The sequence below is a fragment of the Dermacentor andersoni genome, chromosome 1, assembly GCF_023375885.2.
Source record: "Dermacentor andersoni chromosome 1, qqDerAnde1_hic_scaffold, whole genome shotgun sequence".
Classification (NCBI taxonomy): Eukaryota; Metazoa; Arthropoda; class Arachnida; order Ixodida; family Ixodidae; genus Dermacentor; species Dermacentor andersoni.
Genome location: NC_092814.1, coordinates 247,124,788 through 247,152,314, shown reverse-complemented (window position 1 = coordinate 247,152,314; position 27,527 = coordinate 247,124,788). Strand labels below are relative to the sequence as shown.

General features: G+C 43.9%; 1 protein-coding gene across 2 annotated transcripts in view; it reads left to right on the top strand.

Moving 5' to 3' along the window:
- The window catches only part of LOC126547914 (tachykinin-like peptides receptor 99D), a 915,613-nt gene that overhangs the window by 185,693 nt on the left and 702,393 nt on the right, over positions 1–27,527 (top strand). For both annotated transcript variants that reach the window (XM_072284127.1, XM_055063611.2), the window contains exon 2: positions 5,412–5,477. The gene's annotated coding sequence lies outside the window, so the exon portion shown is untranslated. The remainder of the gene's footprint in view (positions 1–5,411; positions 5,478–27,527) is intronic.

The following is a 27,527-nucleotide window of genomic DNA, read 5'->3' as shown; positions in this document are numbered from 1 at the left end:
TCGCCTTCGCTAATATTATGTCCAGTAAGAGGACTGGCTAGCTTTTTCTCTTACGAACAATTCCAGCATAAGAGCGTTTTGTGAATATAAGAACCCTTGTCCCTAACATTATCAGGAGGTCTCGCACGCTCACATCGACAGATTGCGGTTCGCAGGGTGCCCTGACCAGATGCTAGTCTTTGCCATGGAAAAAATCCTCTGAAAAGTTATAAAACTGAAAGTAGAAAGTCCTCCAACAGAAAAAAAATATCAAGAAAAATAGCAATTCTCCCGTGTGCTTGCAGTCTCCCCCAACCAAAAAAAAAAAAAATGGGCACAGCGTACTGATGTTAATGTAGTGGTTTCGCCAGCTCGCAAACTGGCTTCTTTGTGTCGCAGTACATACCTTCCGGGAACTCACGGTCACGAAATTGCATTTCAGTGGGTTCTCAGTGGTACTGCCATAATTAAAGATGAACGGGTTGACGAAGTGGTAAAACGTTCGCATGACCTTGTGAAAAAAAAATCATCATTCAGCTGTTCAGCCAACGAAGTTATAAACGTAGCCAAAAGATCAGTGTTGTGTGCTGTAGGCCCTCGACAGAAATTCGACGTATAGGAAAAGATACCGCGAAATATGGAAACCTTGTTTCACCGCTTCCACTTGGTTTGGCCTACATTAAAAACAATTCCTCTGCAAAATCCGCCGTGCGAGCTCTGAGTCGTGTGCGTGTCGCAGTGCCGGACGAGCACAGCCCACGTGTTGCTGGAATGCACCTTCTGTGCCCAGCAAACGCAACAGCAGCGCTCCAAACTTAGGGCTCTGGGCAATCTTTCTGTGTCACTTGGGGCGATAATTGGAGCATGGTAAGTTAGTGGCCTTCAAAAGACAGATTTTAGTGCAGTGGAATATATTTTATTTTATAAGTACGGACATCTACTCGGAACACTAGCGGCCATATTATGCAGTGATTCGCTTTCGTTGTTGATGTTTCTCGTTCTCTTTTATTTATGCATTTCTACAAAAAACTTAGCATAGAAATGCATCTTTTGCATAGAAATGAAATGCAGTAGCCAGAGCCGTAGTGCTTCCAACCTCTTGAGTTGTACCCCATTTAACCTTACCTACGTACAGCTTAGCAAAATGCAAGCATCATACGCATCTCAACCCTAATTTGGCATGTGCAGTAGCGTTAGCAAACAATATTTCACCATCTTGCGGTAAACATTGTGTTAGATAAAATGGCAGCTGTGTTACCGGTAGTCCGAATGAGCATAAGTGCAACCTTAGGAGAAAGAAGATAATGGGTTAGACAGTCATTATTGACAGCAGTATGGCTGTGGTTCGGATTTTAGGCACAGACATTCTCCATATAGGCACTACTATCGGTTGACAAGAGAAGTCATTGAAGCAAGTGAGATTCGTCGCTTTGGATGCCGTGCCTTAGCAAGACGTCAGTGGCACTATCCAGTAAAGAGTTACATAATCTGGCCAATAACTGGCGGTACAGTGACATGCCATCATTAGGCATCAGTATCAGTCTAATTTTTTTTTTCGTGCCGTTTGATTTTGGTATGTTTATATGTGATATTTAGTTTATATAACGCTGCAAGTCAGCGCTTTGTGCGTCCTTTTCAGTCCCTGTTTTTCATTGCGCTCTTCTAAGTTCAAACTTTTCAGCCAGCAAGCCCAAATTTTTACGTTATTAATAATGACATGCTAAGTACTTAGGCTGTGCAGGCTCGAAGCTTGCTTACAACTATCGAGAAATATATATATATATATATATATATATATATATATTGTAAGCACTATTAACGTACTTCGTCGTTTTCATTTGTACATAGCCATCATCATCTGCCCTCTTCTTCGACTTCTTCGCGCGTGAGCTGCGGGCGTTGCCTTTTTTGGAATAAACAGCGCTGGACAACTTGATCGGTCTCGGTATTATAAAGGTATTATATATATATATATATATATATATATATATATAAAGGCAGGGATGTTCATCAGTCAAGAGTGTGGTAGCCTACCCAGCTCTGGGGGAACGGAGAAGGGAAATAGCAAGAAGGGAGAGAGCAGGCGGAGGACAGATGTGCACGGAGAGCACTACTTAGTCAGAGGCGCTCGTACAAGCCAGACGTTCTCAGAAAGCAAAAAAGTGTCTTCACTGCCTACTGAGCCGATGATCGGTGGGGAGAATGTTGTAGTATAGTCTGTTCACTGAGAAGACGACCATCAAGTTTTCTGAATGCGTTGGACATAGAATTGAAAGCAGGGGCACAATAGGTCGTCAAAATGATCCCCTTTCAGCCACAGACACCACATGCAAGACTGTCAGACATTCCAATTAGTGCTTAATAAGCTTTCGTGAAGGCAACTGCCATCCACAACCGACAAAGAAGAGGCGCTTCGCGTCGGTGTAGTCCGGCCGGAGGTGTTGCAGCGAATGGCAGTCTGTGCAGTCTGGCGTACCTTGAATGCGCGCTATTCCTTTCAGCTAACGAGAATGTGCGTGCTAGAATGCGAAGTTGTCTGGCAGCTTCTGTCCTTGAAAGAGGAATAGGGACACAGCGGTCTTCTTGGTTTGACGTCCGAGCTACCTTACTGTGTCATCACCTTCCAATGATAACACAATCACCTAGCATCTAGTGAAAAGAGATACCATGGCTTTTTTATCTCAAGCCTGGATAAGTTTCACTATTTCTGAGTTCTGTGATCGAATTGAACAATCTCTCCTTTTCTTTCGTAACTCACCATCTCGCCTGGAGGAGCATGCTAGGTCCGTCGCTAGGCCCACCTCTCATGACATCGTTAAACTTTCTTCTCAAGACATACCTCATTTTACAGTGTGAATATTGTGTAGGGAATTTCCCAGATATACGCCAATTCCCAGTGACCTTGGGTGTGGAAACGACGGCAGCGTCACTGAAAAGTTGCTGAGGCCCTCTAATTGTAAGTGGTTGTCAGTATTAATTCTATGTAACCATGGATGTCGGAAACGGATGCTGGCGCTTCACGTTACATCTATGTATGGCTTTTTCCGGCATGCACAACTGGGCAATGACGAAGTGCTAAACTTTCCACTAATTTGCTGAGGCCACTCTCCCACTCCATAGTGATTTATGCAGAGACATTACTGCATGCGTAAAGCATTGCTGCATTTTTGTGAAATGTAGGTCTTTCAAAAAATAAAGACACCGAGTGAGTTACGTGCACGTGCAGCTGTCTGCCTATAGCTGAAGGAGAGCTCAAAAGCTTATAAAAGCAGTATGTTCACTTTCTCAAACAGCGGGTAGGAAACAGTTCCGAGCGCTGTCTGCCAAGATTGGTAGGCTTATAAGTGTGCCTTGGAGGACATAATCTCATAAAGTATAGGGAACACGAAGGACTGGGGTTGACCGGCTCTGTTGCACAGCCGGAAACTAAACGACCATTTACCCTGTGCCCACTCGCCAAGTGCAACAGGACCACGAAAAGCTCGTTAACGCTGTGCGTATATGGGATATGGGGAAAGGGGGGCTGCAGGATAAAGGTCCGCTTCCTATAGTCCCAAGCCAGCCCAGACTGGAGGGGGGGGGGGGGCGGTGCTAAGACATACACGGTGACGTAGGGGGCAGCGGAAGCCGTTCCTCCAGGGAGGGACAGCGCGCCACTGATTCGGCCTTCCTTCCGGTTGCTCTCTCGACAGGCCTGGCGGGCTTCGAATGGTCGCCGACATTGAGGTCGTGAGCCCCGCACAACTGTTTGCTTCATAATCGACTCGGTCGGAGCCCGATGCCGCGGCCATTTGCCGGCACGTTGTGCACCACCCCAACGGCGGCTGGTACAAATCGCTGCCGCTGGTGGCTTGAGGCCTCCACCGGTGGTTCTCGCTCGCTTGATCAGAGACGAACCCGCTGCCTCCATCTTCCCGGGACAGGCCCGCTGCCGGTTCGCCTCGCTGCACTCTGCGAACATTCTCTCCGCCGCCCGCGCGCTGTACACGCTGCGGCGCGTCCCGCCGATCCCCCGGGAAGAAAGAAAGAGAAAGAAAGCGAGTGGAGCGCACGCGGCTGTTTCTTCTCCGCGGCCCCACGTTCCAAGCTTGGCTCCTAAGTCGCTGGCGCCCGACAGCAGCGAGCCCATTTAGAGCGGTGATTTATCGAAGGCCTCGACCCTTAAGCAAGCGTGCACACTCTGTTCAAGGACAATGGTTTTCATTCATGCCAAGAACTTTTGACTCGAATGTTCGCTCGTCGCACATTGCTGCAGATATGTTTCTGCGCCCTTGCAGTTTGAACAGTTTGCTTCAGCCGTCCGGCTTTTGCTCTCGGTTGCTCTGTGCTCGGAATGATGTTCAAATGTTTTTATTTTGGAGTTCACCTGGAAGCCGCTCCTCTTGTTATTTACGTCAATTCCCGTTCAAACACGTCACTGACTGCTGGATGTCTGGAAATTGATAAATGTTTTCAGTCTGTGATGCAGCTTATCGTGTAAGCAAGACAATGTGTCGAGTCACGTCGCGCGCCCGATACTAGCGTACCGGGTGCCCTTGAACACGGGAATTGTGCAACAGAAGGCTCGCGTCGTTCAGACCTGCGTGTTGCTCGTGGTTGATCGGAGCGAATGGCGCTGGTTCACCGCAACTCCTTGTGATTCATGTTTGCGGCATAAACTGCGCTTAGTTTCACTTTTGTTTTGAATGACTGATTTTTCAGTTATTTATAACTGAATTGCTAATGCGCTGAACTGTTAAATGCAGCGTACAGAAGAACATCACCGATAACACTTCGTCGGTAGCGATCTTACTCGTATATTAGATTTGTTCTGCAAAGTTGCAGTAATGGGTACTGTACTGGCATGCAGATACAATTGGTCCGCAGCTGCGATGGGGAGAGACATTAAAATTTCGGCCAAGAAATTAAATTCTGGAGTTACGTGCCGGGACCACGGTGTAATTATGAGGCACGTCGTAGCGAGACTTCGGATAAATCTTGGCCACCTGAGGTTCTTTACCGTGCATTTAAATCTAAGTACACGAGCCTTTTTCAATTCACCCCCGTTGATATGCCGTTGCCTCGCCCGGGATCGAACCTGTGACCTCGAGCTTAGCAGCGCAATCTACCAGTAAGCTACCACGGCGGGTCGATATTTTGACACAATTGCCACTGTAGAAAAGGCGGTCACGTGACCCCTTACCCATTACTTCGATGCCCGGCCGTCAAGCAGTTCCGTCCCCCCTGCTCGCAGGATTAAGTTATATGCTATCACTATTATGAGGCAACTTATGAGCCAGCGCCAAGCTTTATTCACCACACAATATTGTGTTCACAAAGGATGCTGCTTCAATTGACAATGGCACTGCACTGACAAAAGTGCCGCTGTTTCCACATAATGAAATGCTATATGTATACATGAGGGTTGTTTGTTTCTTTTTCTTTTTCTTTAGGTTTGTGCGAATGCCTCGTTGGAAAGGCTTCTTCCATCCCGGGCGTCTTCTTTGAATCATCCAAATGTAAGTGATTTTAACTATACTTAAGCTTATTCCTTGACAATTCTCTTGCGAAGCACCAGGTCGCAGGTTTGAATACCAGTCAGAGAAAACGGCCGTATATTGATGGGGTGAAACCTGTGAGGTCAAAATTATTGCGGGAGCCCTCTACTACAATGTCCCTCATAACCTAAAGTGCAGTTTGGGGAAGTTAATGTCCCCAATTCAATTTAAATATTGGTAAATAATAATTATCACTTGTCGACAACTACATATCTTTAATAATGTGAGACAGTCGTCGCCTAAATCTGCGGTACAACTATAATGAATACTGAGGGACGATCACCGGCCTAATACTGAAGTTATACCCAATTTACTTTCATGCTAACGTCATGTAGAAATCGTAGCGTGTCCTTGTGGATAATGTTTCTGGTTTCAGCGTAAAGCACTGGTCACCTTTCCACCTTGACGAGAGTTAAAAAGGAAAGAGAGAGAGAGAGCAAGGAGAGGAAAGGCATCGAGGTCAACCAGACGAGCGCCCGGTTTGCTACCCGACACTAGGGGTAAGGGAAAGGAGGAATACAAAGAGGAAAAGAGGGCGAGAGTAACAAAATGGAAAACTCAACAGAAAGGTTAGGCGATGCTCGCGAAGACTATAGTTACTGGCTAAAATGTCAACAATGTTATTTTTACCAATAAAAACCTCGGGTTGAAGTCACCGTCCCACGCATCAAACGGCAACTTTTGGCGCCTGTTGCTTCTGCTCGTACTAAGCGCGATCGAGCAAAATATTTGCGTTGAAGTTTGACGAAGAGCGGATTCCTCAGAAGTGGGCAGTCCTTCGTAAGACACTGAACAGCGTACCGCTTTCAATAATTGGAGACGCCACAGCAAACATGACAAACGCAGATAGCGACAAAATACTTTCCACGAAGAGATTGCTTCATTTAGGCACCTGACATTCCAATTATTTGAGGCTGGTTGATCAATTCGAATGAGATCGGAAGCACTGGAGATAATCGCCCTCTGTATTTAAGGGACACTAAAGAGAGAGAGGAAAAAATGATATTGGCCTGTGTTACTAAATTACTATTCTATAAGCCAGAAACGCCACTCTTATCCCAATGACTGAGACACGTGGTAAGCCAAAAAAATACGCAAAAAAGGAAATACGGCTGGCGACGCTACGTGCAAGGTTCAGCATGAGCTCTGCATGACATCGGGAAATTTGACCGCGTCTCTGCCACGTCTTAGTTAATAATTTATCAGTAAGAATTTACTACGCTCTGTCCCAAAGGAGCCAAGAACTGAACGTGACAAGCTTAGAGAACTTCCACTCAATCAACGTGTTGGAAATAAAAAAAAAATAGTTTGACGTCCGTGACGCCACACTGACGCACCGGGGTTGTTTTCAGTGCGGAAGTTTTAAAAAACCCGCCGTCGTTGCTCAGTGGCTATGGTGTTAGGTTGCTGAGCACGAGGTCGCGGGATCGTATCCCGGACACGGCGGCTGAATTTCAATGGGGGCGAGATGCGAAAACACCGGTGTACTTTGATTTAGGTAACCCCAGGTGGTCGAAATTTCCGCAGTCCTCCATTACGGCGTGCCTCATAATCAGAAAGTGGTTTTGGCACGTAAAACCCCACAATTAAATTTTTTTTTTAAGTTTTAAAGAAACCAACTTTTACCTTCATTATTTACTCTAATATTCAACCTATTATTGCGATAATAACGACAATACAGCTATCTAACAGTGCTCTATCAGTATAAACTGATTTAGTGCCCCTTTTTCCAGAGCCCGCATTCCAAACTGACTATTTTCGGCGATTAATTTCGGACTCTGGTGCCACTGCAGTGCCGGGCGCGTGCGCCGAGCGCTGGGATAGAAAGCTACGGCGTGCCCCACTTGGGGGGAGGGGGAACTTGACGTCCCACAACTCCCTGGGAGCTAATCGACTCTCCAGGCACCGTTGGCGCGTATCCGCCGTCGCCTGCCCGAAACAAGACAGGTGTGAGACCGGAAGGCGACCCGACAAATGCGCGTCCACTTCGGCCGTCTGGTTGGTTGTGGTTACAGTTTTCGAGGGCACGTATATAGGCCTGCTTAACATGGCTCTAGGCTATGAAAACGTGAAACACGCGGAATTATCTCCGACTTTACTGTAAGCAAGAAGCGCTGCCAGGCTTTGTCGGTTTTCTTTTCGCACCATATATTGATTATGCTGCGCACGTCAAACATACCGGGATAAAATTCAAGACAGAGAGCAGCAACATAGGAAGGTTGCGCTGCTGGTACCGGGGCTCGCTTCAATATAACGATTAGTTGTTGTAGAAAGCGCAGCGGAAACTTTACTAAATGTTTCAATAGCCTTATTATCACTAAATCAGGTACTAATAAATTCCGGCGTGATACACATTCTTAATTGTAGTCGATGACAAATTGGACTCCGTCTTTTATGAAATTTTACCTTGACCTTGAGTCAATTTTTTCGCATATGTAGGAGATGTTGACGTAATGATAATGTCGGCTACTGTTTCTCGCCTAGCCAATCAACACAAAGTTGGCTGGCTCGAGCACACATACTAGCAAGACAGCTTATTAAAATAAAATGAAAACTAAACAATGAACGCACTAATGCACAGTTCAGAGACAGTTCAAATTAACCCAATGTATGTCACAACACACGCAATTTACACAGCAAGTAATGACAGGCTGTGAAACGTAATCTCAAAATCAGTTGCAGTGCAGTCTCTTGCAGTTTGCGTGTAATTCTCATTGGGAAAGTACTGGGAGCATAGCTTGTGACGTAACCTAGTGCATATATTGTATTGTAGACCTTGTGACTTGAACTAGATGGATGGATGGATGGATACAACTTTCTTGTATGTCCGGCAAGGTTTAACGCGACCCGCGCTCAGGTCTCCCACGGAGGAACGTCAAGGCCCTGCCTCAACGCCGCTTCACGGGCTTGCTGGACTGCCCACATCTGAATTCCGAGGTCTGAGCTGCGCAGAGCGGCGGCCCACCTCGACGACAGGGTCTCCGGAGTAACTGCCATCCCTTCTATAACTACATTGCACTCCCACAGCATGTGTTTGAGTGTTGCTGGTCCTTCCTGGCACAATTTGCACGTGTCGTCCTGATGCTTATCTGGGAAAATACGTTTGAGACGGAATAGATTAGGGAACGTGTTTGTCTGTAGTTGTCGCCAGGCGACGGCCTGCCTCCTGTTCAATTTGGGACTCGGCGGTGGGTATATCCTTCTTGAACTTGAACTAGAGCAATGCTTTTTTCTTAGTGATAGCAGCATTTCGCCTAGAAAGTGCAATTTTCTGTTTTTCTTGCTGTAGGACCATTATAGTTAGACTGCGCCAGAAAATGCTCGAGCTTTTTCTCATTTTCCACACTCGGCTCTGGCATTTTGGCACAGAAACACAAAACGTTGTATAAGATTGTATAAGAAGTATAAGATAAACGTTGTATAAGAAGTACAAGATTGGGAACGGTCTTGCTGTTCGTGTGAATAACTGCGAGTCCTCATTGGTTGAAGAGCGGAAATCATTATTCTTTGTTGTATTTACCTTTTGCCATCATCGTCAACTTCAGACATTGGTAGTTAGCTTAACGCACTTCTTACTGCTAAGAGAAATGAAAATAAGAATGTCGTAATTATGGGTGATATTATCATAAATATTCATGGCGACGCACATCCACGTTGCCGTGATTACACTATTTTTAGTATGTTGTTGTCAGTTATGAATTACGCTTCATACTCTTCCTATATTGTTGTACTTCCTGGATTCTATAGCACCCTTACTGGTGACGTATTTTCCAGTTTCATTTCCCATAACCTGGAAACGATCATTACAGATCATTACTGATTGTTGAATAAAAAGAAAATCAGACATCCAGCCGGGTTTCCGCAGAACTACTACGTCAATTACTGATTGTTCCGTTTTCAGTACGATGTGGTAAAGATTGCTACTCTTAAAAAAAAAAAAACGGTACTTAAAGGACCCCTCACCAGGCCACATAAGAAATTTTTGTTATACGCTGGAAGTTGTTACGTGTTCTTTAGGGAACGTTCTGTGGCAAAATTTTTTCAAATCGGCTCAGTAATAGCAGAGATAAAGATATTTCAGTGTCGCGAACCCATGATTTCAGAATGCGAGCTTCACCACAAACATAGACGCTCTTTCTACTCGCCCCGTCTAACCTCCGCAAGGTTAACCTCCCATGCCAGGCCTTGAGGATCGCGTGACACATACGTCACGGGCCCCGCCTTCATGTTTTGTTTTTTTTTCTCCTGGCTTGTTTTCTTCTTTTTTCGGCGCTGTGCACTTTTGCTGACGGCGTCGCGCGCGAGCTGTTTAGATTAGAGTGTTTTAGTTGAACGTTTTTACGGCATGCTCCGCTCCGAATTGCCCCGCTAAGCCACAGTGTAGCGGCAGCCGATTTTCCCGTTTTAGTTATGCGTTTAGCGTAGCGGAGCGGACCTGCCGTAGTTGCAGCGTCCTGTGGCCAAATTCAGGGTAATTCAAGCGCCGTCTTGGAGAACGCCACGTGATAGCCAGAGCGCGTGCTTTGCCGTCCAGTCCAATCCTTTCTGACGTCAACGCTAGCCAACGGGCTGCTCAGCACGCTTCGCACGGGCAGCTTGTAAGCGTACCGTGTTTGTCGCTCCGGTAACCTGCAGGTAGCCACAGGCGGTCAAAATTAATCCGGAGTCCCGCACTGCAACGGTGTGCCTCACAAGCAGATTTGGCGCGTAAAACCCCAGAATCTAATCTAATCTAACACGCGTAGCAACTTCACGACTACCATGAATCGTAAGTCAGTAAGGCTGGTTATGAGTTCAAGGAACTATTCTCTTTTGAACATAAACATTGGTGAGGTGAACTAGTGAACTAAATTGTTCTGGCTTTGTATTTACTAATTATTTAGATATCACGAACGCAATCTATGAGTTTTTCTGCCGTCTTATTGCTAGACATGCGGTCACCCTTGAGCCGTTGTTCAAAGCCGTATCACTTTTTTACTGTACGTTCGAATAAAGGTTTATCGCGGATCACTTAAAGGTGACCAGTGCAGATCCTGACGAAATTAATTTCACAAACGTAAAAATAATAGCTCATTTTATTTTTATTACTTTCTGACACATCATCAATCTCGTATTTTGGACAGGAACATTTCTAGCAAAACTAAAGAAGGCAGAAAATAACCCGATACACTAAAAAGGCGACAAAACGTGCGCTAATAATTGTCGACCAATTTCAATATGGCCTTTCTTCAGTAAAGTAATAAAGATGCATTGAAAAGCCATTAAGTAAGTATTTATGAAATTTAATAAATTGTCACTTAATCTGGGATCAAGCCGCCTACTCTTATGATTTTGCTCTACTTTTCTTTTCTAACAAAGTTAGGCATGCCGCCGACAGAGGCAATTTGCTGGTGCTTTATTAACGACTTAATCAAAGCGTGCGACATCATAGGAGTTTGTTTGATAAACTTATTTGCATCAGTGTTCTTGGGCTTGCATTAACTCTAATTAAACTCCTTCGATCTAATAGGCCGCGAGCTGTTTATATTAATCGAGGTTTATTAAATTATTTACCAATTCAGAAAGGTTTACCCAAAGGATCAATTCTCGTGCCTATGTTATTTGTTATTTCAGTAATAATCAAAAGTACTTAATTAATTCTGAACCACTCTTTTACGCTGATGACATTACCATATACTTCCTGCTTTTTTTACACGAAGGCTAAACAATGACCGCAATAACGTATTAGTATGGAACCGGTGCAACTCCCTTCGAAATTCTTATGCTTCTTATACTTATAACTCTTATAATGCTGATAACTCCCTTCGAAACGAGTTATAATATTCCATTGTGCTTATAAAAGCTTTGCACGCGCCTCGGCCGTTGCCCATACATCTAAGTTTATGTAATTGGCCAGTGTTCGGTTCGTGGGGTCGCGTGCACTTTATATTCATTTAGTGTACAACATTCAAATCTCCAAGTTGCTGCGTAAAACAGCTCATGAAGTGAGAATACTGCTCAGGGCATCACATTATTTCAATATTTCGAAATTACCTCGCGTTATATCTTGCGCTTATTCAGAGGCACTTACTGCACTGTGACGTGGTGCAGCCTTTACCTACGCACATGTAATGCCATTACGGCAGGTGCAAAATAAAGCGACCATAATTCACACATTCAGTGCATTTTGCAGCCGCGCAATTCTCATCTACTTCGAGATTACCCCAAAATTAATAACTGCCCGAATGGACCAATTTACTCCTGCCATCACATTCTATAAATCAGTTGTTAACGCAATGACATGTAACGTATTAGGAAGAGTTGAGCTTTTTAACAATAACCAGACTAGTTTCTTTTTCAGGCCGGAACACTGCTAAGGGCACGGTAAAAGGTGAAGGCATACATAGAAAAGAACACGTTGCGACACCATTGAGTACGTGTGACTAACCCTTGCCGCTATCTCTTTTACAATTTTCACGCTTTTCTGCCTTTGAAAATGCGCGCCAGCGCATTCAAATGTTTGTCTGTCGCAATAATAAGTTACTTGTCAGCAGCTCAATTCCTACGTGCCTCCATCTTTGTCCGAGTCCTTAGTGCTGTTCGAATAACCAACTAGCCGATGCTTTCACCTTAACAGCTGCACAAGATTTACGTTATATCTTATTTCCTTTTACCTTTAGTGCGATGTAATCATGGCAGGCGGACAGCCTACTTCTCTTGCATACTCTTTTGGAATCGTCTGCCCATTTACTTAAAGCAATGCTCTTCTTTACTTATTTCTTAAAAGGAAGTATACTATACACTTTTTTAATTAGACAATTACTTTTCTTCCCGCAAAATATATCTAGTAAATACTTATTTTTGCTCCGTCACATCTTACTAGAAGTTACTCGTTTTCTTTATTATTCATTACAATATCCCTCTGTTTGTCACTGTATACAGGGAATTGACCGAACACATCCAAAGATTTTTAAAGATTGCCGGTGGCAGAAGCACGATTCTAGTCCATGAGCTGGTCTACACCAAGAGGCGGACATTGCTTGCACAAATAATCGAAATGCATGATCGGCTAATTAACGAGAAATCACGAATTAGGTTTTTAACTAATTACATTACGGCAAATATTGCAATTTACAAATTCTAGCGGGTTCTGACACTGCAAGTCATATCCACTTGAATATAACTGTGTGGATGGCACCATTTACGACATATACGCCATCAAACTTTCCGTAAAGATGCCCTGGCGTTCCACTTACTTTCTCAACAAAACGATGTTTTATGCGTTGAAGCACGAAAGCAGCTGGAACGCCAGTGCATGTATCTGAAAAGTTCGGCAATTAATATCTCTGAACTGGTGTCAGCACGAGAATTCGTTCCAAGGAGATCCGAATTGCAAACTTCCCGGCTAGACTTTGCAAATTGGGATATGTATCATAAGGTAATTGATTAAAAACTGAAATAGTGATTCTTAATAATTAGACCATTATGCATTTTAATTTTTTTGTACAAGTAATGTCCGCTTCTTCGAGTAGAACAGTTCATGGACTAGAATGGCGCTATCCGGCACAGGCAATTTTTTTTTTTTAATTTGAAAGTGTTGGCTGAAACATCCGGTGTATATTCTTTGTCGTTGCTTGAGTTTAGTCCTTTGTGACCTGTCATTGTCCTCTTTAGTTCCATTCTTCATGCCTTCAATTTATCTTTCTGTCCCTTAGTTCCTGAAGAACAGGCAGGTGTCGTATGCCTCTGAGCATTGCATACCTCTGGGTCCTTGTCCAATAATAATAATAATAATAATAATAATAATAATAATAATAATAATAATTGGAGGACACTTAAGCTTCGCCTGCAAGAGTGGAACGCGATAGCGTTATCGCACCCCGTTCGCACCGCCTACTCAAACGCGCTACGCCAGCCAAACATCGCGATCGACAGAGATAGCCGGGCCCCGACGCGCCATGAAGGCGGACGCGGTCATGGGTAGGGTGCCTCGATGTCCTCCTCGCCCGCCGCTCCGTTCAGGGTGGAGACATTCTTTGACGGCGCCGGTGCCGCCAGAACCGGTTCGTTCTAGCCACCGCCGCCATGTTCATGCCCGCCGCGCGCGCTGCACGGTGCAGGTGCTATAGGACGTTGCTGCGACGAGTTCGCTGGGTGTTGTCGGCACAAAATGCCCGGCTGCTGCGTGCCGTTGTGCAGTAATCACTCAAGGTGTTTGTGTCAGCCAATTCTTCCACACACCGTCAACGACTAGCTACGATGTCGATGACGCACAGTACCTGATCGACCTGCTGTCGGCAGGTATGCAAGAAGAAGCGGCAGCCGATATTGAAGCTATCGACGACGCGGAGATCCCGTTTGTCGAAGAGCTAACATCAGCTGAGTGCGAGATTTTGTTTCATATCGGTGGGTTTCTTATCAAAGGGATCCTCAAACCTATTAACCACTGCGAGAAGTGCAAACCTGCATTGTTAGGCTCAAGCAGCAGTGAGCATGCGTACTTGACGTCCCTCAAGGAATACGTCTCTGAAGGCAGCAACCTTCATTACCCAAGCGACGCAGTCATGCTAGTTCTCAAATCTTGCGAGAAACATTTTTATGGTATCACCACCTGGACGGAAAGCGTTTTCACCATGAAATCTCCTTTGAAGGCTGTAACCGCATACTTGACAAATATGTTGCGGTGCGGCGTAGCGGGCGCCTGTCAGGAACACAAAGAAACAGTGGAAAAGCTCTTTGTGTCAAACTACGCGAGACTGGGGCTGCGTGTGCACCTGCGTCAAGCCGCGGCAACGGGACTTGACGGGCATGCAAGCAAGACGTGTGCAGGAGTGAGCCTACAGTGAGCACTGAAATTAAATTTTAATGCATATCGCCAGAATTAAAAAAAAACTTTCGTTTCATTTGTGTTACTCTTTTAATATAGTTTTCATTCATGTGTTTATTCTTACTTTGCTGTGCGTGCTTATTTTTCACCTTGTGTCTGTACAAGTTTTCCGCTTTTTTTTTCAACTTATCGAGCTGAGCAGCAAGCTGACATTCTAATTTATTTTGTTCAAGTTAATTCAAGGCTTCTTTGTAGTTTCTGGTCGTTGGTCTGAGATCTACGCAAGACCTGTGACAATTGACACCTCCTGACAGCTGACATAATAAAAACCTGCATAGCGACACAAACTTCGTGACTGAAATCACGTATCTACTCGTCACTTATTGACCTCTTTTCTTTACCACCGGCATCTTCTTATGCAATAGGAATTTCCAGAGCTGCACACCAACATGCTCACAAGTAACACAGGTTCACGGCGTAACTGTTCGCGAAGAACAGAAATGCTGGCAGCATAGCAATTTTTGCATTCCTCTATGAACCCTTGTGTTAAACGCATCATTTCTCACTGTGAAACAAAGTTATTGCCGCGCAACTTAATTTCTGTATTTACAGTTCGTAAAAAAAACACGCCAGGCCGCTGCTCACTGGTTGCAAAGCGTTTTACGAGGGTACTTCCAAACAACTGCTTTAAAACGACATTAAATAGGAACACGAAGTTGAGCTGGCTTAAAAGAGGGGCCTTAGGGAATGCGCACATATTTTTTCGGTGCAAAAATATTTCTTAATAGTAGAGAAATTCGTCATCGAAGTAATCGAAGTAATAAAAAAAAAGCGCATTGCTTCCGTCAAACCGCTCATCCACAAGCGCGCCAAGAATGCGCCGCTCGCAGCGGGCAAGAACATGGCGGACGCCGTAGCAGACGACGCACTTGTCTCCACCCTGAACGGAGCGGCGGGCGAGGACATCGAGGCACCCTAGTCATGGGGCGAGTGGCGCGCCACGTGTCGGGGCAGCGCGGTACATCGCGAGGAGGGGGTCTTCTGTGTTTGCGGCAAGATGGCTCTGCGTCTGCGCAGAGCGCAGAAGAAATTTAGCGGAAACGTACTTCGCTACTCGTGAAACTGCGACTTCTGTAAGTTACATGGTCATAATTACCGATGAACACCGCAGTATAACTTTCTACGGCACGTTTCTAAGGCAACACCGCATTCACTAGAGGCGATTTTGTCCCGTTTTGAAGGAACGAACTCGTGGCTGAGTGACTGAGTGGAACTCGTGGCCGGAGACCCTGGTTCGATTCCCACCAGCCCATCTTGCAAGATGTTTTTTTATTTATGAAGTGCCTTCTGGGATTTATCGCTCACGGCCAACGCCGCTGACGCCGACACCGACGCCGACGACACCGGCTTGTCTGCGACACGAGCTCCTTAACGCTGTCGCGTTAAAATTTTTATTACCATCTTGAATTCGTGCATTGAAATATGGGGTCTGTCAAAAACAGAGAGAGGCTTGCGCGACAGGACCCCGCTACATCGGCAATGGGAAAAATTGTAAGAGACATTCAACAAGAGTGAAATCACTCGTCACGACCTAGTGAACGAAATAAAAGCAGAAAATTACGTGACAGTATTTCCAGAGAAATTAGATAACAGTCGGCAAAAAAAAAAAAGACAGATGGCATTACACGAGTCAAAGATAATTTAACATATTCCGTAGGGTGCTCTTTTAAATTTGCCTGTGGCGGATAGCGCCATTCTAGTCCATGAGCTGTTATCTTCGAAGAGGCGAACACTACTTGTGCAAAATATTAAAATGCATAACTGTCTAATTGATAAGAATCACTAATTAACGTTTCTAGTTTTTTAGCTTATGGCACATATCGCAATTTACAAAGTGTAGCCGGGAAGTGTTTAAGTCGGATCTACTTGGAAAGACTTCTCGCGCTGACACCAGTTCAGAGATATTAATTGCCGAACTTTGCGGATTGGCATTCCGTGCATTGGCATTGGCGTTCCAGGTATTTTCGTGCTTCAATGCATAAAACGTCGTTTTTTGAGAAAGTAAGTGGAACGCCAGCGCGTTTTTACGACAAGTTTGACGGCGTATATCTCGTAAATGGTGCTATCCGCACAATTATCTCCAAGTGGATATGACTTGCAGAGTCAGAAACCGCTAGAATTTGTAAATTGCAATATTTGCCGTAAGATGATTATTTAAAAACTTAATTAGTGATTTACGTTAACTACTCGACTATGCATTTTGATTTTTTTTGCAAGTAATGTCCGCCTCTTGCAGTAGAACAGCGCATGAATTAGAATTGTGCTATCTGGTACAGGCAATCTTTAAAGATCTTTGGAAGCAGCGTTCTGTCAATACCCTGTATACAGTGACATACAGAGGGATATTGCAATGAATAATAAAGAATACGAGTAACTTCTAGTGAGACGTGATGGAGCAAAAATAAGTATTTAATAGGTATCCATAATTACTTCGTTTAGCGCAAAATAACGGACACAAGAAAGACGACAGGACAAGGTGCTCCTCTCAACTGACATCATTTTATTGCGTCACTCCTATATAGAGAGCAAAATCTAGAAGAATATGCGCAGTGAGCACCATGTGCAGGAATCACCAACATCCGTTCACCAGAGCGCACTCATGCGACAGAATCCCAAAAAAAACCATATTCAGCGCTGTACAAGGTTAAAGAAGGCACACTAATGCACTGTGACCCCAGTGACTCTATGGAGAAAGCTCCCGATAATTCTCGGGCAGTGGTATCACGGCTCTTTTTCAACATCGTAGTATCACGAAACATAGCTTTGCACTTGCAATTATTACAATCTTGCAATGCTGCATATATTGCACGAAGAAAAGTATTTGTCTGATTAAAAAAGTGTATAGCATACTTCCTTTCAAGAAATAAGTAATGAAGAGCATTGCTTTAAGTAAATCGGCAGACGATTTCAAGATACTATGCTAGAGAAGTAGACAGTTCGTCTGGCAGATTGGCAGATCGTCTGGCAGTTCATTGAAAATTTGGGGAATATAAACTTGCAGCGCAAAGGGGCCCAAGAAAACGAGGAACTTTTCGGAGTGATCAAGGCGCAGTGTGGGCATGTCTGAAATTGGAGTTCTAAAAGTGGCAAGACACAACTTCTTGCACAAACAATAAATTACTTAAAGGAAGGCAAGCAAAGAGACGAAAACAGATCTGTTCTGTTCGTGGCAGAAGAATGGTAAGCGGTGCTGTTCAAGATACTCTTGGTATCAATTCTGCACTGCCAACGAACCGAAGAAAATGCAAACACGGTTATTTAGCACCTCAAAACACTGCAGGATCGAGTGCATGACAGTTTTTTTTTTTTACCGACGTCGAATAGAAGATTTTTTATTAAACAATAAACACACAACACATCTGAGTCTAGTACAGAGGCACGTTAAATGGGTGTGCCAGGAAAGATCGTTATCAATATATTATCCGAGGTATTTTACCGAATCCACATGCTCTGTTGGAAAGCAATTACATAAACGTTTGTTGTGTGAGAGCAAAAAAGGTGCTACCGTATTAAGTGCTGCCTTTAACAGATTTCCGAAACACACAGATTTCTTTTTCGCGGAATTAACTTTAAGACCGTTATTTTCAAACCATCCAATTGCATCGCATACATTTTCTTGTAGCTAACTAATCCCTTTTACGTAAGATATATGTTTGGTTAGCAGCCCCGTGTCATCTGCGCACCGAAAAAGTATAGATTTGGTTGCAGATGAAGTGAAATCATTCATAAATACATTAAAAAGCAAAACTGACAAAATTGACCCTTGTGGAATACCAGTTCTCAATTCAAGCTTGCGGCTGAATGGTGTTTGCATGTCCAAGGCAACAACTTGTTAGCGATCACTCAGATCATTCTCTGAGAAATCATAGAACGGTCCTCTGAAACCCAGCAGATACAACTTCTCAAGAAGGGTACTGTGGCTGACCGTGTCGAAAGCTTTCGGTATATCCAGAAATTAAAGCACACGCAAACATATTCTGTTCGAAGGCAGAGTCCATCTCATCGAAAAATTCCTCCAAACAAACTATGCTTCCTCGTCATGATATGAAAGCCAAATTGGCCATCTGAGATGAGATAACTGAGAAGTTGTCCAGAAATGAGGCCATGCATTCGAACACAAATTTTTCTGATATTATCATCTACTATCAAACTGTTTACTGTTTATCGAACTATCACTAACTGTTCTGGCAATGCAATGCAGCAAGAATATCTGGATAACAGTTCTTCTTGGTGCTCCGATTGGCTAATGAAGCTCAACTTAACTAAGTGCAAAGGCATGCGTATCTCGCGTCACCCAAATGATCCTAACCCAGCAGTATATGTTTGCAATGCTACGCCACTGATGCGCGTCACTACACATAAATACCTTGGTGTTCACATAGGAGGCAGCCTTCAGCGGAATTTCCAAGTGAAATTCATATCTACCAACATTAATCGCATGCTGGGGTTCTTACGTCTCAATTTCTCATCTGCCACTGTCCCGGTAAGGTTATCCTTATAGAAAGCACTAATACGACCTAACTCGAATATGCATGTTCCATATGGGACTCTTGGCCTGCTTCCCTCACGAGCATTCTCGAGCCCAATCAGAACCGCGCCATCTGTTTCATTTTGTCCAATCGTTCTCGTCTTGCTAGCGTCTTGTCCATAGAAATCAACCCTCCGAGGTATGCCTTAACTTGCTTTGCGGCGCAATAATTATCGCCTATGTCTTTTCAATAAAATGTATTACACTAATCCCATCTTAAGGACTGCGGTCTACTTCTTATATCTCGCCACGCGTTGACCATCAGTCCAAGATTGGAGTAGAATGCTTACCTCAACTCTTTCATCCCGCGCATCAGTACAAAATAGAACCACCTCCCTGTCTCCATCGCTTCACAGACAGTATTAACTTTAAGAATGTGTGCCATAACTATATCATGTCATCCCACTCCTCTCTGTAATGCCCTGTGGGCTTTGAGAGCTTTGGCAATAATATAGGTATGTAAATTTTAACTTTACATCTTCTTCAGCCTCCATGTAGTGGCCTGATAATCGCAGTTTTCAGTTCATACGACAAAGAAGCAGTTTCTAGCAATCATGGGCGCTATAACGTAAAACTATTCCAAACTTTTCTATTCCAATTCTGTAATGAGCCCTCCGCAATTGGCCAAAAACTTTTTGGACCACCCCCACTTCACCTGTCTTTCACGCGACGTCACGAAAACCGCGATACCTCCCCATCTGATATGACGTGTACACACTGATTATGCATTAGTTGACCCAAAAAAGAAAAAATAGTTATTTCTGATTCGACGTCTTTTCGTCATTCGCCCCCAGCTATTGGCCAAAAGTTTTCGGGCTGCACCCACTTCACCTGCCTGTCAAGCGACGTCACGAAACCGGAAAAACTCACCGCGTCAAAATGACGTGTACTCATTAAGGATGCATTAATATGCCGAACAAGACTGAATTTTCTTCTGAATAGCCGCAGGCTTCCCCGTTCCGAAAGAAATAAAAGATGGCTGCCGCCGATCGCACGGGCACTGGCTACTCGCACCTGCCGGAGAGCATGGGTTTATTTGCGTATAATAAAACTTCGTGCGTGGCCGTGTAAAGTTTTCGAGCACTTTCGGCACGTTTACGACCTCATTCTGCCAACTCTTCTTTGCTGAGGATCTGTTTTAGCGTCACTCTTAAGCTTCCGTTGCATGCCGCCGCGATTTTCGACCAGCCACCGCAAGCTAAGTAAGGGGAAGCAGACCAATCGCAGACGCCGGCACCTCCTCCTTCATCTGGTTATCGACCTTCAGTGCACTGGCTCGGCCCTATCGAATCCCTTTCCACTTCAGCATGCTCCTCGCCTATTGTCAGCCAATTAGATAAAACAAGCCGCTCAGTGTAAGCAACGTTATTCGTGTTTAAGCACACAAATGTGACTTCCTATGAACGAGGAAAGCGTTTTATTGGCCTCTTAAGACAACCTTGCGGGTTACCGCCCGGTGCTTGCGTCGGCGGTTACGCAAATTTAACGCCAGGAGATTGGAATAAAACATATTGGAATAGTATTACGTTATTGGGCCCCAGTATGCATAAATAGACGAATAGCGGAAACTGCATTAAAATTACATTGAAGAAAATAAGCTGAAATTTCATCTATCTCAGCTGGTTTGTTCCATCTAAAACTCAACATTAATTTAGCAAGCTCAGACACCGTCATCGGAGAGAGAAACGCGGACGCCACTATCACTTTGCTCAGCGTGCACTAGCCTACCGGCATCGGCGAGTGTAACGGCAGATGCGAGTGTACGCGCCGATGGAAAGACATCGGCCGCGGAAGAGGCTTGACATTTTTTTCCTCGAGAGGAATTAATCAGTGAGCACCTTTTAGATGATGATGATGATGACGACGACGACATTAATAATAATAATAATAATAATAATAATAATAATAATAATAATAATAATATGTATATGGATTAGTATATTTTATTATTTTTCCTATTCACGGCAATGATGCTTAATAATGTCATTAGAATTGCCTACTACCAGACAGAAGCTTTCTTTGCAACCTTTTGCTCAGGGACCTTCTTCATTTATTTATTACACCTTAGCAACTCAGTAAACGTGATTCTCATTCTTCCTGGTTAGTGATAACGGGAGGAGACAATGTGCCGAGCGCGGAGGGTCATCAGTAGGTATTTGGTTCAAGGTAAAAGTAATTTGGAACCCATCACGATGAAGTTTCTGCACTAATTGAGAAATTGACGCTTCCATCAACGCTTTGATCCACCGGGCGCTTACAATATGGCATAGCTCAAGGGGGAGAGAGAGAGAGACAAAGGAGAGGAAAGACAGGGAGGTTAGCCAGTGTAAGTCCCGGCTGGCATAGCTCAAGGACTGAATAGTACAATGAATACGTCGCATCGAACACTGCTGAGAATCACGCATTAGCCAACTTAGTTGCGGCTGCACATTGAAGGTTCATCTGTTTGGGTAACGAACGGACAACGTTTCCAATAGGTAAAAGGCGGAAGCCACACTTTGACCCGGGGCGTCACGCTGGAATGCTGGGGTATCCAGACACTTAAAAGGCAACGTCTGCGACGGCTTGTCCAGTATTCTCGTTTTATGAAGTATGGTCTCCAATGGAAGTGTTGGCCTTGGAAGTGTACGAGCTGGGAGCGTGACGCTTACGCCGCTGCGCCTGCGCCAGTTGCTAGCTGAAAACGGGGAAACAAGGCGAGTGCACTACGTGATTGGTCAGAAGCCGCGAGTGCCAAATTCAATAGAAAAAACAGCTGCGTTGGCGTTAGGACCGCTCAAAGCTTCGGTAGAATAACCAGTGACCGAATTCATAAGATGTATATTATGTAAGTGGCCTTGGCGGTCGTCTCCTTATCACTCGATTCGCTATCATCATCAGCAGATACTCGAATGTTACGGCAGCCGGGCTGTTTAAAGACTGTTACGTAAGAGAAGTCTTGTTAATAAAGACCCAGTCCGATGAAAAAGACTGCTTTGGAAAGAAAGCCCGGAAAGAAGAAAAAAGAAAGAAACGCCACCCCTCGAATTATAAGTTCTTAAAGCAACAGTAGCCATAAAATCGCTTGATTGTAAATGAAATGTTAACTGAACTAGACCGCAAAACAAGAAAAGCCGCAAAGAAAGTAGTCAAGCTGCGGCAAAGTGACGACCTCAGGTACCACCTGTAGCAAGGAGGCTCGCAACCATGAGCTCACATAAATGTACATGTACGTCCCGGTTCTGTGTTCAGCCGCGGCGGTCTGCTATTTGAACGCGCATGGAATCCACTACACCGCTCGACGAATTTAATGGCATGCGTGAGACCTTAGCACCGTTTGCACCTTTCAGTACGCTGATAATGTTTTACTTTTCGCGAAATCACAGACAATAGTTTTTGAAACTTTTAAGATCGCGTGCGGCAGCCTCGTACGCCCTTGCGGCTCATGTCACCTTTGTCACTCTCCGGCTAGGCGTCGGTTTTCGAGAGACTCTTGGAAAGGTGAAGAAGCACCTCGGACAGGTGAAAAGGTTCACGTTTACATTGATCTGGCCACCGCTGTTCAGTGATCCAGGCATCGCCACCGATATTTCTGTACTCTATGGCTTCAGCAACTTTTGCGACAGATTCTGCAAGCACGCACCAGTGAGCGCGGATTCCAGATGCGCCTTTTATTCTGACTTAGAAGTGCTTGTGTTATATTTCAACACAACTCCGCGCACGCTAACGGGGAAAGCGCGAATGTCGTCAAAATCTAGGAGTTCCGGTGATTTATTGGTGTACTAAATTCAAAGACAGAAGGCAAATGTTGTGTTTGAAAATGTGCAAATGCACGTAGCTGGAATGAACCAACGTAATGTCGTTTGCCGTTGACTGGAGATAGATTATCTTTTGCATTTCACGTAATTGGATAATTAGCCTTAATTAATTATTGAACTTCTTAATTGTTATAATCAGATGAAAATGTCAACGAGAAAATTGTAGAACATGAGAAACTCCAGATACAGCCTTTAATTGCGTAATACGTGCTACATAAAAGCGTTTTTCCATGCGTGAAAGACACGTAAAATTTCCGCACGACTGGCCGCTCGAGGCACTTTGGGTGTATACGCGGGCTTCTTTCAGGCTCGGAAAAACAATTTTATGTAGCACGTATTGAGTAGCAAAAAGCAGTATCGGGAGACAACAGCAGCATACAGCAAGTTGCTTATTCAGGCACATAACCATCTTTTTGGCGTTTGCTTTCGCGGCAGTTAGAGTGCGCTTCGGTCCTACGACACGCACCCACTACTGAATCATCACTTACAGTGCACACGTAGACGCAGCTGTTCTCAGGGTTCACGTGCCCTGCTAGGCAAGGAAATGAGGGCGAATGTCATACACTGGAGAAAAGCCAGAGAAACGAAAGTCCCGCTTTAAATCAATTCAGGTCTTCATAACTTTTATGTCGAAGTGGCATATCCATAGCCACCTGCCCAGTAGAGCATGCCCACATGCACATACCCCACGCCGAAGTTGCCATCTTAGTCTTCATACCCTTTGTATCGCAGTGCTTCATTTATTCTGATTAATTGGCCAAGAATGGGCACATATCCTGCGGCAGGCACATACCTAGTGACCCAAGTTGTATACTACGCCTGACAGCAGCCAACAACAAGTCGTCTATTCGGGCACATAATCAGTGACCAAAGTTGTTTACTGGTCAGACAGCAGCCAGCAGCAAGTTGTCTATTCAGGCGCATAACCAGTGATGCAAGTTGTCTACTAGGCCAGTCAGCAGCCAGCTGCAAGTTATCAATTTGGGCACCAATACCCAGCGACACAAGTCTACTAGGTCAGGCAGCAGTAAAGTATATGCTAAGTGGCCCGAGTTGTTTATATATATCCACAAATATACCAGACAAGGGAACGACGACGAACACCGAACCACGGAAAGCATCAAATAATGTTTTTTATTTTTTTTATTTACAGATACTGCAGGCCCTTCTCGGGCCCATTCAGGAGTGGATACTAAGAATACAAACAAGAGAAGTAAATTTAAACTAATTACGTGACGTAATTGCAAAGATATAATACATACAAAAGTGAGAAAAACAAAAAACATGGCAATACACTGGACATAGATGACAAATAAATACGCGAACAAGGCAATATTATCAACTCAGAGTGTACACCACTTGGACTCGAATTTCAACAAAAGTTGACATTACTAATACATTCAACAAATGATTCCAGCGAAGCGGAGTTCACTGCCTCCTCAGATAACGTATTCCAATAAAAGATTGCGCGAGGAAATAAAGAGAACTTGTGAACATTGATGTGGCTGAGTGGCTGTCTAATAGTTTTACTGTGGTGCGTTTGCTCTGATCGTTTGGAAGGATCCTGAAGATATCGTTCCCGTGATAGCTTAAAGTTCTCGTAATAAAGTTGGTAAATAAATGTTAATCTAGATATTATCCTGTGCTGCTCAAGTTTTTCTAGGTTGGCCCTATTACGTAAGTTGCTGACACTAGAGTGACGGGAGTAAACAGAATAAATAAAACGCTGAGCTAAATTCTGTACTCTTTCGATTTTGTTAATCAAGTATTGTTCGCAAGGGCTCCAAATAACCGATGAATACTCCAGTTTTGGTCGTATTAGCGCTTTGTATGCATTTAGTTTTACTGCAGGAGGGGTATTTCGCAGTTTCCTTTTCAAAAACGACAATTTCTGTAGTGCACCCCGACAGACATTTTCAACATGCGGCTCCCAATTGAAATTACTGGTAAGTGTCATGCCTAAATATTTAACTTTGTCAGTTCTTTTGATGGTAACGTTACCTAAAGAGTAAGTAAAGTCAAGGGGCTTCTTTTTGTTGCTAAACGTAATGGAAGCTGTTTTGGAAGTGTTTATTCTTAAGCCCCACCTTGCGCACCATGCATCAATGGAGTGTAAAGAATTGTTCAATTTAATTTGGTCGTCTTGGTTATTTATGGCTGTGTATACAACACAGTCGTCTGCAAATAGTTTAATCTGGATTGGTGGTTCGACGCAAAGATGAATATCGTTAATGTATACCAAGAAAAGGAGAGGCCCGAGGACCGAGACCTGCGGAACACCCGAGTACACATCCAAATCTTCGGAGACACTCCCATTTATGGCAACACACTGCTTTCTATCTCTTAAGTAAGATTCAATCCATGCCACTACTTTCTGTTCAATGCCAATTGCCTTTAGTTTGTTAATAAATCTTTATGAGGAACAACATCAAACGCCTTTGAAAAATCCAAGAAAATAGCGTCTGTTTGGCCTTTTATATTGAGTGTACCAATTAATTCATCAGTTATTTCAGCAAGTTGGATTACAGTAGATAAACCAGATCTAAAGCCATGCAGTTGCGGATAAAGCAAATTATTATTTTCTAAGTAATTAACAATGGCCTTAAAGATAATGTGTTCGAACATTTTACAACAGGTGCTAGTTAAAGAGACGGGCCTGTAGTTGTTAATTTCAAGAGTAGAGCCAGATTTATGCACCGGAATGATTTTTGCCGAGCGCCAATCATCAGGAATTACTGCAGTGCTTAAAGATATAACGAAAATATAATGTAAATATTTGGCCACCCATACAGCATATCTACTAAAAAAAGTGTTGGAGAGTTGGTCAAGACCAGGTGATTTCTTCACATCTAGCCTATGCAAGAGGCCCAGAGCACCGTCCTCTGTTATCTCTACCTCGGGCATAGGACAATCATAGCCATATGATGGTAACAGTGCATGCGAAACTGTACGCGTGAACACGGATTGGAAAAATGCATTAAATTTGTTAGAAATGACAGTCGAGTCAACAATACTTTCACCCGAAACTTTTATCTCTGATATACACCGTTTATCCTTTGATAGATAGCGCCAGAACTTCTGGGGTTCTTTGTCCATAAATGACTGCAAAGTGACTGAAGAAAACGTTCTTTCGCCAACCTTGTTTGCTCCCGCAGGTTAAAAATAAGGCTTGAAAGGTCATTTGTATTACCGCGTTTACGTCGTCGCTTAATTTTACGTTTTAAATGAATCATTTCTCGCGTAAACCACGGGTATTCCCTATTGGTGCGTTTCTTTTTTAACGGTACATATTCTTGCTCGCAAACAAGAAGAGTTTCTCTAAAGTATGACCACATTTTATTAACATCACTGATTTTCTTGAAGTTAGCAAAGCGTGATTCCAAATAGTTTAAAACAGCAATGTCGTCGGCGTGTGTGTAATCTCTGACGAAAGTATCTGAAGGCTTAGTAAAAGAACGCCTTCCCACAACCGGACATGACAGAGCAAGCAACTTATGGTCAGATACGCCGTCTTCAACACTAATCGTACAGCCTTGAAGTGAGCTGCTAACAAGTGCTAAATCAAGGAGTGAAGATGATGAATTATTGACCCTGGTATCGTCGGAAACTAGTTGGTGTAAACAAAAGTTGAATGTAGTCGTGACCAATGCATGAGCACTTTTAGAATCTTTGCCATCGTGAGAAAAATTAGACCAGTCTATTCCCGGCAGATTAAAGTCTCCCGTTATTATAATGTTCGACCGGGAATTCGTATTATCTGCAAGGTAGTCGTGCATGGCTTCCACATATTCCGGTGAAGCATTTGGGGGTCGGTACACACCCCCTAGAAGTATACTTTTGCCCCGCAATTTAAGTTTGCACCATATGCTTTCATGGTTATTAATCCCATCCATTAGTGTGAATGCAATATTTTTTATTCGCGATAGCGACTCCATCACCTCGTGACTCTCTGTCTTTACGGATAAGCCTATAAGTAGAAGGTACCACTGCCGAATCCTGTACATGAGCATGTAACCATGTTTCAGTAATTACTAAGACATGCGGATGATAACAGGAGATTACATCTTCGAGGGAACCGGATTTATTTACAACGCTGGGTGCATTGAGCGATACAACTCGGAGAACTTTGCTTGAAGATTGTCATTTTTTATCGCGACTTCGTGTGGTCACACGGGCAGAAGCAGGGTGATCGGAATCACGCTGCGTCTGCGCATCAGATCGTGTGATTTTCACTTGCCGGATTCGAAGCTGATCCCAGATATAAACTTTATCATCTATTTTCAATTTATCAAAAACAAGTGAAACCTTTGCTCCATTGGCATTTTCCACAGTTGCAGAACCCGACAGTCTACCGCGCAAGTCACGAATTCTTTTAGAAAAGTCCTCTGATATTGAAATCTGCGTTCTTTTTAGCGCTTGTAGCATGATGACATTATTCTAGCTTTCTCAGAAAAATCAAAGAGCCTCAGCATAACTGGTCGGCATTTCCCAGCATGTTTATAACCAACCCTGTGAATGCGCTCAATTGAATTCACTTCGGTGTCAAGCAACTCCTTAAATATATCTTGTTGGACTCTGTCTTGCAAGGATTTATTATCCTCTTTCAGTTCTTCACTTAAACCATAAATGATCACATTATTTCTTCGACTACGATTTTCAAGATCGTCAACCTTATTCGATAACTCATTCACTAGCTCCCTCGTCTCTTTGTAGTTTACTTCGTACTCAGCAAGCTTCTTCTCACATTTTTCTAATCGCCCAAGCTCTTTCTCCATTGAAGATAGCCTTTCTTGAACGTTGCCTACCGTTAATTCCAGTTG